The 14,844-nt window shown below is 35.2% G+C and overlaps 1 long non-coding RNA gene across 1 annotated transcript; it reads right to left on the reverse strand.

Annotated features, from left to right (window-relative positions):
* Window positions 1-10,563: 10,563 nt before the first annotated feature.
* LOC113697388 (uncharacterized) lies at window positions 10,564-13,982 on the reverse strand. Its single transcript, XR_003449860.2, has 3 exons — window positions 13,756-13,982; window positions 11,887-11,965; window positions 10,564-10,747 (listed from the first exon to the last, which is right to left on the reverse strand). It is a non-coding gene; the product is annotated as an uncharacterized lncRNA (long non-coding RNA).
* Window positions 13,983-14,844: the final 862 nt, after the last annotated feature.

Consider the following 14,844-nt stretch of genomic DNA (forward strand, 5'->3'; position numbering starts at 1 on the left):
ACAAAGCCGTCATCATTCCTCTTTCGGCAAATCTGGCATCCTTGCATTCCCCTGAAGGTGTCCTTTTTTATGCTTCGGTTGTTGTCTTCTCGTCTTCCTTTGGATGATGTGTTGACAGCTCGTGGGTTTCAGCTTCCATCCAAGTGCTCGTGTTGTCTGCTCTCGGGTTCTGAATCCCTTCATCACTTGTTCTTGCAGGGGGAACTTGCGACTGCGGTGCGGGAGTTTTTTGGCTCTTCTGGGGGAAGGGTTATGACCGGCCATTTGAGGGTGTGGCTGATGGATTGGTGGCTTAAGCCAGTGAAGTCGGATAAGCTTCGGTTTGTGTTCTGGGTATTACCTTCTCTCATTTGTTGGCATATTTGGAAGGTCAGGTGCACAGCTGTGTTCCAGGGAGCCATGCAGAGCCATGCACAGGTGTGTCAGGCAATTTTTCGACAGGTTAAGGAGGTGTTTTGGTTTAAGTTCGGGGTGACACATTGGGCGACCGACTGGCATACGTTCTTGGAGGTGGAGGAGGGCTGGCAGGAGGCATTCCTCGTGCGGCCCATTCGGTGGGTCGTTCCGTGCCATGGCCTGGTCAAGCTTAATACTGATGGGGGCTCAAAAGGTAAGCCAGGGGTGAGTGGGGGAGGAGGGATCCTTCGGAATCCGCTAGGAGGTATGATTTTCGCATTTTCCAGCTATTTTGGGAGTTGTACCAGTTTACAGGCTGAGGCTAAAGCATTATTACTCGGGCTGCGGATATGTGAGCAACGGGGGTTTGGTGGTAACGTGGTGGTGGAGACTGACTCTCTGATGTTGGAACGGATTCTGCTGAAACGCTGCTTGTGTCCATGGGCCATCAGTGTAGAGGTGGGTAAGATTGGGCTCCTACTCGGGGGGAGCTGTCAAGTCACACACTGTTTCAGGGAAGCGAATAAGGTCGCGGACATTTTGGCGAATGTTGGGGCAGCTCATTCTCAGTGTGGGGTTTGTGTCTATGATGGGGTTGAGGAATTGCCCAAGTTGGCTAGGGGTGCCTACCGGTTGGATAGGAGTGGTTTCCCTTCGTTTCGTAGGTTTAGGGTAAAAGGGGCTTCTTCCCATTTGTAATGGTTCCCACGCTTGTCTTCCTTCTTTGGTCTAATAAAATAAAGGTTTGTTTGTGAAAAAAAAAAAAAGAATTGTTTTGATTGGTCAGATATTAATGCAGTGTTAAGTTTAATTACCATTTTTTTTTACGATTGTTATTAACATATATTGTCTATGTGTGAATGCAATTACCTCCAATTGAATTGCTTGCTAATGTGGTGCTCTTCCCTTGGCTGATTGGTGGCAGTCCTCCAATTGATTTTAATTTGATGAGTTGCTGTCTCCTGATTTGTCAATTGGTGGTTGTCCTCTCAATTGCACAAGAAAATGGTTATGTGGTGAGTTTTGATTGGTCAATTATGAAAAAAAAAAAGATTTGTTTTGATTGGTCAGATATTAATGCAGTGTTAAGTTTAATTACCATTTTTTTTTACGATTGTTATTAACATATATTGTCTATGTGTGAATGCAATTACCTCCAATTGAATTGCTTGCTAATGTGGTGCTCTTCCATTGGCTGATTGGTGGCAGTCCTCCAATTGATTTTAATTTGATGAGTTGCTGTCTCCTGATTTGTCAATTGGTGGTTGTCCTCTCAATTGCACAAGAAAATGGTTATGTGGTGAGTTTTGATTGGTCAATTATGATGAAATTTGGCCATCTTTTTCTTCCCCAACGATTTTTTTTTACCATGCTCAATTGAATTGTTTTGATTGGTCAGATGTTAATGCAGTGTTAAGTTTAATTATCACTTTTTTTTTTTACGATTGTTATAAAAAAGATGCCCTCTTTTTTTGCGGTTAATGGTTCGTTGGTTAGCTAATAATTTTTTCGCCCTTTTATTGCCCAACAAATCATCCTCTGAATGCATGTATTGTGCTAAAATTTGCCCGTCTCCTTTTGCAATAATGAATCATATCTATTTGGATTGACCATTTTTTCTCCCCTACGGATTTTTTTTTACTATGTTCAATTGAATTGTTTTGATTGGTCAAATGTTAATGCAGTGTTAAGTTTAATTATCATTTTTTTTACGATTGATATTAACATATATAGTCTATGTGTGAATGCAATTGCCTCCAATTGAATTGCTTGCTGATGTGGTGCTCTCTCATTGGTTGATTGGTGGTAGTCCTCTAATTGATTCCAATTTGATGAGTTGTTGTCTCCTGATTCGTCAATTGGTGGTTGTCCTCTCAATTTCACATGAAAATGGTTATGTGGCGAGTTTTGATTGGTCAATTGTCATGAAATTTGGCCTTCTTTTTCTTCCCCAACGGATTTTTTTTTACTATGCTCAATTGAATTGTTTTGATTGGTCAGATATTAATGCAGTGTTAAGTTTAATTATCACTTTTTTGTAAGATTGTTATCGAAAAAATGCCCTTTTTTTTTGCGGTTAATGGTTCGTTGGATAGCTATTAATTTTTTCGCCCTTTTATTGCCCAACAAATCATCCTCTGAATGCATGTATTGTGCTAAAATTTGCTCGTCTTCTTTTGCAATAATGGATCATATCTATTTGAATTGACCATTTTTTCTCCCCAACGGATTTTTTTTTACTATGCTCAATTGAATTGTTTTGATTGGTCAGATATTAATGCAGTGTTAAGTTTAATTATCATTTTTTTTACGATTGTTATTAACATATATTATCTATGTGTGAATGCAATTGCCTCCAATTGAATTGCTTGCTAATGTGGTGCTCTCCCATTGGCTGATTGGTGGCAGTCCTCCAATTGATTTTAATTTGATGAGTTGCTGTCTCCTGATTTGTCAATTGGTGGTTGTCCTCTCAATTGCACAAGAAAATTGTTATGTGGTGAGTTTTGATTGGTCAATTATGATGAAATTTGGCCATATTTTTCTTCTCCAACGATTTTTTTTTACCATGCTCAATTGAATTGTTTTGATTGGCCAGATGTTAATGCAGTGTTAAGTTTAATTATCACTTTTTTTTTTACGATTGTTATAAAAAAAATGCCCTCTTTTTTTGCGGTTAATGGTTCGTTGGTTAGCTAATAATTTTTTCGCCCTTTTATTGCCCAACAAATCATCCTCTGAATGCATGTATTGTGCTAAAATTTGCCGTCTCCTTTTGCAATAATGGATCATATCTATTTGAATTGACCATTTTTCTCCCCAACTGATTTTTTTTTTTACTATGCTCAATTGAATTGTTTTGATTGGTCAGATATTAATGCAGTGTTAAGTTTAATTATCATTTTTGTTTACGATTGTTATAAACATATATAGTCTATGTGTGAATGCAATTGCCTCCAATTGAATTGCTTGCTAATGTGGTGCTCTCCCATTGGCTGATTGGTGGCAGTCCTCCAATTGATTTCAATTTGATAAGTTGTTGTCTCCTGATTTGTCAATTTGTGGTTGTCCTCTCAATTGCACATGAAAAAGGTTATGTGATGAGTTTTGATTGGTCAATTGTGATGAAATTTGGCCTTCTTTTTCTTCCCCAACGGATTTATTTTTTACCATGCTCAATTGAATTGTTTTCATTGGTCAGATGTTAATGCTGTGTTAAGTTTAATTATCACATTTTTTTACGATTGTTATCGAAAAAATGCCCTTTTTTTTTGCGATTAATGGTTCATTGGTTAGCTAATAATTTTTTCGCCCTTTTATTGCCCAACAAATCATCCTCTGAATGCATGTATTGTGCTAATATTTGCCAGTCTCCTTTTGCAATAATGGATCATATCTGTTTGAATTGGCCATTTTTTCTCCTCAACGAATTTTTTTTTACTATACTCAATTGAATTGTTTTGATGGGTTAGATGGCAATGCAGTGTTAAGTTTAATTATCACTTTTTTTTTACGATTGTTATAAAAAAATGCCCTCTTTTTTTTCGCGGTTAATGGTTCGTTGGTTAGCTAATAATTTTTTCGCCCTTTTATTGCCCAACAAATCATCCTCTGAATGCATGTATTGTGCTAAAATTTGCCCGTCTCCTTTTGCAATAATGGATCATATCTATTTGGATTGACTATTTTTTCTCCCCAGCGGATTTTTTTTTACTATGCTCAATTGAATTGTTTTGATTGGTCAGATATTAATGCAGTGTTAAGTTTAATTATCACATTTTTTTAGATTGTTATTAACATATATAGTCTATGTGTGAATGCAATTGCCTCCAATTGAATTGCTTGCTGATGCGGTGCTCTCCCATTGGCTGATTGGTGGTAGTCCTCCAATTGATTTCAATTTGATGAGTTGTTGTCTCCTGATTTGTCAATTGGTGCTTGTCCTCTCAATTGCACATGAAAATGGTTATGTGGTGAGTTTTGATTGGTCAATTATGATGAAATTTGGCCTTCTTTTTCTTCCCCAATGGATTTTTTTTATCATGCTCAATTGAATTGTTTTGATTGGTCAGATGTTAATGCCGTGTTAAGTTTAATTATCACTTTTTTTTACGATTGTTATTGAAAAAATACCCTCTTATTTTTTGCGGTTAATGGTTCATTTGTTAGCTAATAATTTTTTCGCCCTTTTATTGCCCAACAAATCATCCTCTGAATGCATGTATTGTGCTAAATTTTGCCAGTCTCCTTTTGCAATAATGGATCATATCTGTTTGGATTGGCCATTTTTTCTTCTCAACGGATTTTTTTTTACTGTGCTCAATTGAATTGTTTTGATTGGTCAGATGTTAATGCAGTGTTAAGTTTAATTATCACTTTTTTTTACGATTGTTATCGAAAAAATGCCCTTTTTTTTGCGGTTAATGGTTCTTTGGTTAGCTAATAATTTTTTCGCCCTTTTATTTCCCAACAAATCATCCTTTGAATGCATGTATTGTGCTAAAATTTGCCCGTTTCCTTTTGCAATAATGGATCATATCTGTTTGGATTGGCCATTTTTTCAAAAATAATTTTCCAAATACAATGCTACAGTAATACACAATAACTTAAAAAATATCTCGTGCATACAACATATCAAATATTTCAAAAAAATTTTATAGTAAAAATTTTTCATGTGCGCTGCTAAAGAAAATTTTTTCAAAAACATCGCTAGAAACAACTAATTCAAACAGATTTTTTTCTCACCAAATCGCGTCTAATTACCAATTCTTTGCAATTAGTTGTTAGTGGCTACTTAATAATGCCCTTTTTTTGTCATCCAATGGATCGTGTATGGTTAGCAGTTATTTGCAATTGTTAACAAAAAAATTGACTTTTTTTGTTGTTGCCAAAAAGAAATGCATTTAATTATTGTTTTTTTTACTAATGCTATCAAGAAATGCCCTCTTTTTTTGCGATTAATGCTTCATGGTTAATTAATGATCTTGCCTTATGATTGCCTAATAAGTCCTCCTCTAAATGCATGCAGGATTGTGCTCAAATTTGGGCTTCTTTTTTTTTTTTTGCCGAACGTATCGCTAAAATTTGGCCACCTTTTTCTTTTGCTCCAATGGATCATATTAACAAAAAAATGGCCTTTTTTTCTCTTCCACCAAATTGCATCTATTTACCAATACTTTGCAATTAATTGTTAATAACTACTTAATAATGCCTTTTTCTTATCATCCAATGGATCGCGTTTAATTAGCGATTCCTTGCAATTGTTAGCCTAAAAAAGGCCTTTTTTTTGTTCCAAAAAAAAAACATTTAATTATCAATTTTTTTATAGATGTTATCGAAAGAATGCCCTGTTTTGCCATTAATGCTTCATTAGTTAATTAATAATTTCACTTTTTGTTTGGCTGACAAATCCTCCTCTAAATGCACGTAGGATTGTGCTAAAATTTGGCCTTTTTTTTTTGCCCAGTGGATCGCATTGACAAAAATTAAGCTTCTTTTTGGTCCCCAACGAATTGCATCTCATTGCCAATACCTTGCAATTAATTGGTAAAAACTAATTAGTGCCAACCAATTTTGGCCTTTTTATGTTGTCCACGAAAGCACGGTTTGTTGTCGATTTTTTGTGGCTAATTCTTTTTAGTACCTGATTAGTATCATCGACTTAAATTAACCAACAAATTTTCTCCTTTTGCTTTTTTTCCCCCTGCAACTTATGTTTGCTTGTCAAACTTTTACAATGGATTGTTAACAATTAGTTATTGGCTGATTAGTACCAATATGTTGGATTAACAAAAAAGGTTCCTTTTTTTTTTTGTCCTAACACTTATGTTTACCTATCAATTTTTCACAATTAATTGTTAGCAGTTAATTAATTGCTCATTCAATTTTTTACTATTGTCCAACAAAATTATGTTTAATTGTTGGTTGTTTCTCATCATTTTTATTTGTTAACAATTAATTAATTAGTTGGCTTACGTTTTTAACTATTAAAAAAAATGCCTTTCTATTAATATCATCCTTGCTAAGAAAATTATCTTCTTTCGTATCTTTGCCTGGAAAATTGCGCTTACCCATTACTTTGATTTTAAAATGTACTTTCTGTGCATTTTAATCAAATGCATCCTCAGCCACCATTTTTGATTACTTTCATTTGGTGGGGAGTTGCTGTATTTGATATGATAGTTGGGACTTCTGTTTTATTATATTATCCAGCCTTTGTCTTTTAATTTGCTCTTTCTCTCAATGTGGTTTCTCTTTTTACAATTGATTATTAACAAATAGTTATTGGCTGATTAGTACCAATATGTTGGGTTAACAAAAAAGGTTCCCTTTTTTTGTCCTAACACTTATGTTTACCTATCAATTTTTCGCAATTAATTGTCAGCGGTTAATTAATTGCTCATTCCATTTATTACTATTGTCCAACAAAATTATGTTTAATTGTTGGGTTTTTCTCGTCATTTTTATTTGTTAACAATTAATTAATTAGTTGGCCTACGTTTTTAACTATTCAAAAAAAAATACCTCTCTATTAATATCATTTTTGCTAAGAAAATTATCTTCTTTCGTATCTTTACCTGGAAAATTGTGCTTACCCACTACTTACTTCAATTTTAAAATGTACTTTCTATGCATTTTAATCAAATGCATTCTCAGCCACCACTTCTGATTACTTTCATTTGGTGGGAAGTTGTTGTATTTGATGTGATAGTTGGGACTTCTGTTTTATTATATTACCCAGCCTTTGTCTTTTAATTTGCTCTTTCTCTCAATGTGGTTTCTCTTTTTACAATGGATTATTAACAAATAGTTATTGGCTGATTAGTACCAATATGTTGGGTTAACATAAAAGGTTCCCTTTTTTTGTCCTAACACTTATGTTTACCTATCAATTTTTTGCAATTAATTGTCAGCGGTTAATTAATTGCTCATTCCATTTATTACTATTGTCCAACAAGATTATGTTTAATTGTTGGGTTTTTCTCATCATTTTTATTTGTTAACAATTAATTAATTAGTTGGCCTACGTTTTTAACTATTCAAAAAAAAAAATGCCTCTCTATTAATATCATTTTTACTAAGAAAATTATCTTCTTTCGTATCTTTACTTGGAAAATTGCGCTTACCCATTACTTACTTCAATTTTAAAATGTCCTTTCTATGCATTTTAATCAAATGCATCCTCAGCCATCACTTCCGAGTACGTTCATTTGGTGGGGAGTTGTTATATTTGATGTGAAAGTTGGGACCTCTGTTTTACTATATTATCCAGCCTTTATCTTTTAATTTGCTCTCTCTCTCTCTCTCTCTCTTAATGTGTTTTCTCTTCTTTGGTTTCTTTATCATGGTCATGTTTGTAAAAATGGAGTAACCGTCACTGTGTAGTCCTGCCAAATCTCACCTTTTAGCCTGCTCTGTTTAGCGATAATCCTTTGTTTTTTTCCTTTGTACAATGGTTACTGACATTGCCTGATTTTGTGAGAACCCTGAAAATAGACATATAAATATCAGTGCATATTTCATTTGCATTTTAATTCTTTAATAAATTTTAGCACTAAGTCTAATTGTTTTTAAATAAGTGCGTAGAAATAAACGTTATGTGCAAAATAAAAGAATTGTGCTAAACTACTAAACTTCTTAGTTTTGTTACATTAACTTCATATTTCGATGGTAAACTATTTCATTGATCTAATCATTAATTTCTTTGAATTCTAGTATTGTAACTAATTGTTTTGAAATAAAAGTGTAAAGATAAATTTTATGAAATAAATAATATAACTATGCCAATATTGAATTATTCGGTTTTATTATACAAAAGTAATAATTCTTGAGTTATATTAAGTTTACTCTTTAAAAATAAATTTCCTTAATTTGCAGTAGCTAACATTCTTTCCGAATAAGATTAAGGGTATACAAAAACCTTAGTATTAAGATACCATCGATAAATTTTACAATACATGTATACTAGATACGTGTAGGACGTAAAAATTACGATAATTGAAACCTCGTGAGATTAGCGCATCATTAGGAGGTTCAATTACATTCGGAATAAATTTTTGGGATCAAACTAGAATCAAGGACTTAAGTGTTCATTAGAAGGAATGTGAAAAGACTAAACTACCCTCCCAAGCTCACCAAAACCACCATGCAAACCCAGCAAATTTCGGACAACATAACTACCTCACCTCTCACTCGGCCAATACATTTCTTTCACCACCTTCACACTCCACCCTCCTGCACACTCAACCTCTTCTCCTAAATACCGCAACACCACCACCCTTCACAACCTCATTCTGCTTTGGACCAACAACAAAAGAGTGAGGGAGAGACTTACCTCGTGAGTATCGACCGAGAGAGAGTGAGAGGCCGAGCTGCAATATCTTCCATCCGTGAGCTAGAGAAAAAAATGGAACCTGCTGCTCTATACCCAATCCAACCGTGAGGTAGTGAAGAGGGCTGTGAGCTAAACATCCTCCATTTCAGTCGCAAGCTTGGACAAGAGAAAAGAGGACTGGACGGACTGAAATTCTGGTCTGACCAAGAAGGAAGAGTTTTGCAGCCGCTAGTCGTGTGTGTTAGACTTCAAGCTAAGGTAATTTCTGAACTTAGATGAGATGTATATGGGATGATGAAGCTGTCTATAAGCATGCATGTGGACTGGTGAGGTTAGATGAAGAATTGTGACTTAAGAAATCTGGTTTGGAATGAATTGAAGCTGCTGAATGTGTGAGCTGGATTTTTGTAACTTTAATTAGCTAATCTGTGATAATCTGAGCTTAGAAATGTGTTTAACTAACTGAAAACAAGAAGTTTAAACCATGCATGAAGTTAATTAGCCGTATTATGCTAGAAGGGAAAAATAATACACGACTCTGCTTCATGCAAGAACATCCGAGAATGGTTGAACCAAATTCTGGAATTGTGAATGATAGTAGTGCTGTCCGAACTTGATTTAAACCAGAGCTGATAGTAATTCCACTAATTAGTCATGCATGTTGGTTTTGAGTACCTAATACAAGGTTTTAGTTGGAGAAAATCCAGATTTGCGTCTAACTTAGCTACTGGAAATTTTCTGGAATAGCCGAGAGACTTCATGTTTGTTTGCATTTGTAATTGCTGTCAAATGGAAAATTTTGTTATGAATTGCATATAGATTGTTAGCTTTAAGTATTAAGTGAAGCTTAATGGAAGAAAATCTGAGGAAAAGTTGAATTGTGGATTGAAACCGAGGGAAATTTTCTGCTGCAAAATATTCCAGCTTGGTCGAGAGAAGGAAGTGAGCATTTAATTAGTTTTGTTTTCGAATTTCAATTCAGATTTTCGTATTGGATGTTTAAGATTTGCTTGAGGCTTGCTAATCACCTTTTGCATGTTGAGCTGAGGTAAGAATTGAAGAAAACTAGGAACAAAAGCTATATAAATAAACTATCAATTGCTGGAAAATTTTATCTTAGCTGATGACAGATTTATGGGGACTTTTTGGTGGAATAATTTATTGGAATTAAGCGTTATTTGCTTTGGTATATGCTGGTATGAATGTCATACTTAAATGTATGATGGTTTGAATAAGAGTCTTATGGTTTTAAAAGAGAAAAAGGAGTTTTTCACAAGTGAAAAATGAGTTTCCAGATTTTTGGATTTCTCTGACCAGTCTCAGTAAAATGCTTATATCTTGGTGTAGGAAAATCCGATTGAGGTGCCGTCAGTGGCATTTGAAACTAGAGTCATGGGCCTTTGTTTTGTAGAAATTTCATATTTTTCCTCCATGTGTACTGCTGTCCGTGATTCCTCAAAGTAGGCTGTCCTGTTTGAATGTCCTGTTTCCTCAGGAAACTGAATTCTTGACTTGGATCGAATATTTGGCCTATTTGTGATTTGAATCTTTGAAAAGTGTCTTCTGGGATGTGATAGTATTAAAAATCTATTCTACAACAGTATAATTTTCATAATTGTTTGATTTGTGGAACATGAACTAAAGCAATTTTTGAAGGAAAATATTTTCCAGCATGACCGAACTGGTTGGGACTTTTGGGGAGTTTATTTGCTGGATTTGTGTATTATTTGTGACGCCCCCACTTCTCCCTAAGGCGAACCAAAGGGTATCCGCGGAACGCCTGCCCAGCTCTCGCCAGGACTCACTACAATCCATCATTCAAAAGCTCGAAATACTTTAAATAACTTCAATACATAATTAAAGTACTTCAAATATCTCACACTTACAATTATGTAGCTTTCAAGCTTAAATACAACCCAACGGAAAAGGGTACAATAGCCATCCGTTATAATATAACTTAAAGTTTTCAAAAGAAAACAATCTAGTACTACTCACGAGCACCCTTGGTCTCGAACCCTGTAAAAGAAATCCACAACGTGGTATGAGCTACACAGCCCAGTGAGATTCCAAGACACTCTAACAGTTCAAATAAATCAAGTAAGTTGGGCATATCATATGCATGGTTCAAGGTTACACAATGGCATGTTATCATGAGGTGATAATCATTGTACGGGTAATTTGAGACATTTATCATGGTATGAGACATTAACATGTATAGTTCACGAGTGATTGGAGCTTATTACAGGCATAGCTCAGGATTTCATGTTGGCATTTTAGCACGAAACAATCATCATGATACCAGGTAAACATATACTGTAGGATACGGTGTTCCAGTGGAACTCTGTCGGTCATCTGCACCTTATGACTTCCGGATCCCCTCGGTTTGACTGGCCATCACCTTATCCCTCCAGTGGTAATACTCGAGTATACCGAAACGGTGTCCCAAGGTTCCAACCTACCCGATCGAGCCCAGTCCTGGCTCGAGTAGGTTAGTAACGATGAGCAGGGCCCAATTCAGCTTAGAGCTTACAACATGCACAAGTAATCAAGTAATTCGGCAAAAGGTAAAATTCATCATTTGAGTAAGTCGAGTGAGGTAAAGTACACACTCGCCTAACAATGATGGACAACTTCATATAACATGCGATTCATGATAATCAAGTGATCAAGTAAGTTGGTGATTACGTTAGCAGATAATCAAGTAAGCAAGTAGCCGAATAGATTAGAAAACGGTAAGTAAACATGGTTAACGGTAAACGGTGGTAATTACGGTTAATTGGTAGACATATGTCATTTTAATAGGCCACCATTGGCCGTTTTCACTTTTTCCACATAAGAGTCGAGGAGATTCACTCCAACCGACTTATGCTGTCATAGCATAATTAATCATTTAAACGCATCATGTAGATATGCTCTCCAAGCATTTCATATCTAATATTTCAAGTAATCACATAAATATGCTCTTTAAGCATTTCATATCGAATAGTTCAAATATACATATTTCAGGTATTTCATGTCGAGTAATTCAAGTATACCTTATTCAGATATGCATGAATGTGGTAAATACTTAACATATAGCACTTAACACTTAATAATCATGGGTTATGCATGTCATAGACTTATTCCAATTACGTATTCCTATATGGAACACTCACCTATAGCAACAAGAGAGTAATACTCAAACAAATGTCTAGACGTCCACTTCGAGTTCCTCTTGAAGGTCCCCTTGAGCGCCTGGGCAAATAACCATCAACTATTATACACTATCACTTAGAACCCCTACTTATCAAAGAAGGTTATACAATCTAAGGGGAATTCATTAATTGGGCCTTAATTATTAATAATCGAGGCTCAAGAGTAAAGTTTTAAAGTCTAAAGAGAGAGACTAATATTTTCCATGAAATCGAGTTCAAAATGTTCAATCGGTATCGAGAAAAGAAGGCAAGTTTCCAAAATCTCATTTTCTAAGAAATTGACAAATTTCAGCTTTGGGTGTCAATTTTAGAAAAATCGTATCTTGCACTATGTAGGTCCAAAATTGGAAAGCTTGATACCGTTGGAAACTTCTTCAAAAGGCTAAAAGTTCCTAGAAGATACTTTTCCATGATTCCAAACAGAAGGTATTCAAAAATTGACTCAAAGTTGCTGCTTGGGACCATTTAGACAGTTTCGGGGTTGGTTTTTGACCATCTTTGAAAATCCGGCAAAATTCATACAATACGAACTAACCTCCGAAATTTAGAACTCAATTAGAGCTACAATCAAAGTTTAAAACAAAACAAACGGTACAAGAATTGAAGTTTTGAGCGCCAAGATATAGCAGCTCAAAGTTGGCTAAAAATTCCTCCTCGATCAAGAATTTCCAGATTTAAACATGAACTTTGGGACTTTGTTTGAACATCTAAACAGACTCGAAATGGCACCAAATTTGGTATGATTATACTACCATATAAGGGCTATTCCTCTGTCAAATTTCATAGAAAAATATGCACGGAAAGTCACTTAACAAAATCACTCAAGTTTCCAAATTTTTAAGGCAAAGCTGCCTCGTGTATGAAAATTTCCTTTTCTAAACTTTTGACCAAGGGAAGATACCTAAAACATGTCTCGTTTATGATAATCAGGTCTAGCAAGAATTCAAAATACATTTGATAGGTGATTTACATCAAGAATTTCGAAATAACAAGTCCCAAGTCATTGTTAGTTACAAATCTGTCCAAGTGGAAAATTCTATCACTGTAGCTGTTTCAAACTTTGGCCACAAATCACTCAATTCAACTTGGAATTGGGCGTGGTTGATGGCGTTGGAAAGCTCTCTCATAAAGCTGAATTTGCTCAGAAGAAACCATTTTCAAATTCCATTCACAAACAGCTCGTTTTTGAGCATGAAGATACAAGTCCTGTCCTGTCTCCTGGAGAGAAACGAAACAGGACAGTGATTTTCAATCGAATGGTGTTGCTCACTCAAGTGGAACTAGAATGTGAATTTGGTACCAATGGAAAGCTGGGAATGTCTAATTTCAAATGCCACCGACGGCACTCAATTTCGACATCGGAGTAAAGAGTTATAGCCGATACAAGATGACTGCCTGGGCAATACGGGATTCATTTTCCAGTTTTGCTAACTTTGGAAATCAACTCATTTAACCAACCAAATCATGTTATTTTTCAATGAAATTTTGTACACACTCACAATAACATGTAAACAATATAATCAAGTCATTAGAACCTCAAAATTGTGCACAAAAATGGTCGGACAAGGCAGGGGTAAAACGGTCACTTTTGCTCCAAGCACCTCCTATGATTTTCTACCAACAATACAACATTAATCCACTAATTTAAGCACTAAACCACCATTAAATCCATCATCAAGCATGAGATCAGTCCTCAAGACAAAGGTGGGAGTTCATAGAGCCCACCCATTTCATTTTACACCATAAACAAGCTACCCAAATGCAAATACTACCTTATACATGTAAGATGATCTTCATAAAGCAAGATTTAAGTGTTGGATTAACACCTACTTGATTAGAGGATGAAGGCAGAAATTTCGGCCCCTTAGATGCTCAAGAAAACCATGGATAGCAACTCCTTTTCTTAGCTCAATGGGATCTCTAAATGTTTAGTTAAGTGTAGTTCGAATTTGGAGTGAATTGGAAGAGGTTTGATGAAAATTTGATGAAGGAAAAATGAAGAACTTGGTCTTGTTTTTCCTTGGAGTTGCACGGCTGGAATGAAGAAGGAAAAGAAGAGTTGCACGGCTGTTTGAGGTGATAAAGTGGAAGGTTTTGATCTGGTGTGATGCACCCATGTGAAACTAAAATGTGTGGCTCTCATTGATTCAAAGGTTAACTCTTTTTCCCGCGCGTTTCGTGTTCGATTCCTCTCGAATTTGTTTCACTGGTGCACTAAACCTCTAATGCACTTATATTCATATAAATATTATTCACTCTCAATCGTCCCAAAATAAGGGTCTAAAGTTCCTGAATTTAAATCGCGCGTGTGAAAACGCGTATCTCCAATTTAAGCGCGATAACGCGAAACTTCCGAGAAATTCTTATAACGATAGTACTAATAACTATCACTTGAGTATTTAAACATTAAAATACCGAATTTAGGTCCATTGTACATGTCTCCAATATTCCAAACTTATTGTACTCTCAAGCGGATAAAATCTCCAAGCACTATTCATTATTTTTACTAAACGCGCTCCAGGAAATTAATTCGTGAAATGAGTTACATTAAAAATATAACGAAGTTATATTACCATGCATTTAGGTCTAATAAGACTAGAAAATATTCCTCGAGGCAAATATCCAATTAAATAATTTATTAAGCCACAAATTAGGCTTAAAAATAATAGTTTTTACGAGTCCTCACATTATTTACTTTAGCTTGGTTTGGACAGATGATAAGCTATGTGTTTAGTGAATTTAGCAAGTAAAAGTTAAAGGTTTAATGGACATCTTGGATTGAATTTTGCTGGGTTTTTCTTGACTACCGAATCAAGAAAAGAAAATCTGAATTTTAGAACTACTTGAGAGTCAAGTGGGCTGTAGTTTTTATTCTTATTTTGAATGGATTGGTGTTTGAAGCGAGTATTGGTTGTCAAG

This window comes from Coffea arabica, chromosome 6e, assembly GCF_036785885.1.
Source record: "Coffea arabica cultivar ET-39 chromosome 6e, Coffea Arabica ET-39 HiFi, whole genome shotgun sequence".
NCBI classification, from domain to species: Eukaryota; Viridiplantae; Streptophyta; class Magnoliopsida; order Gentianales; family Rubiaceae; genus Coffea; species Coffea arabica.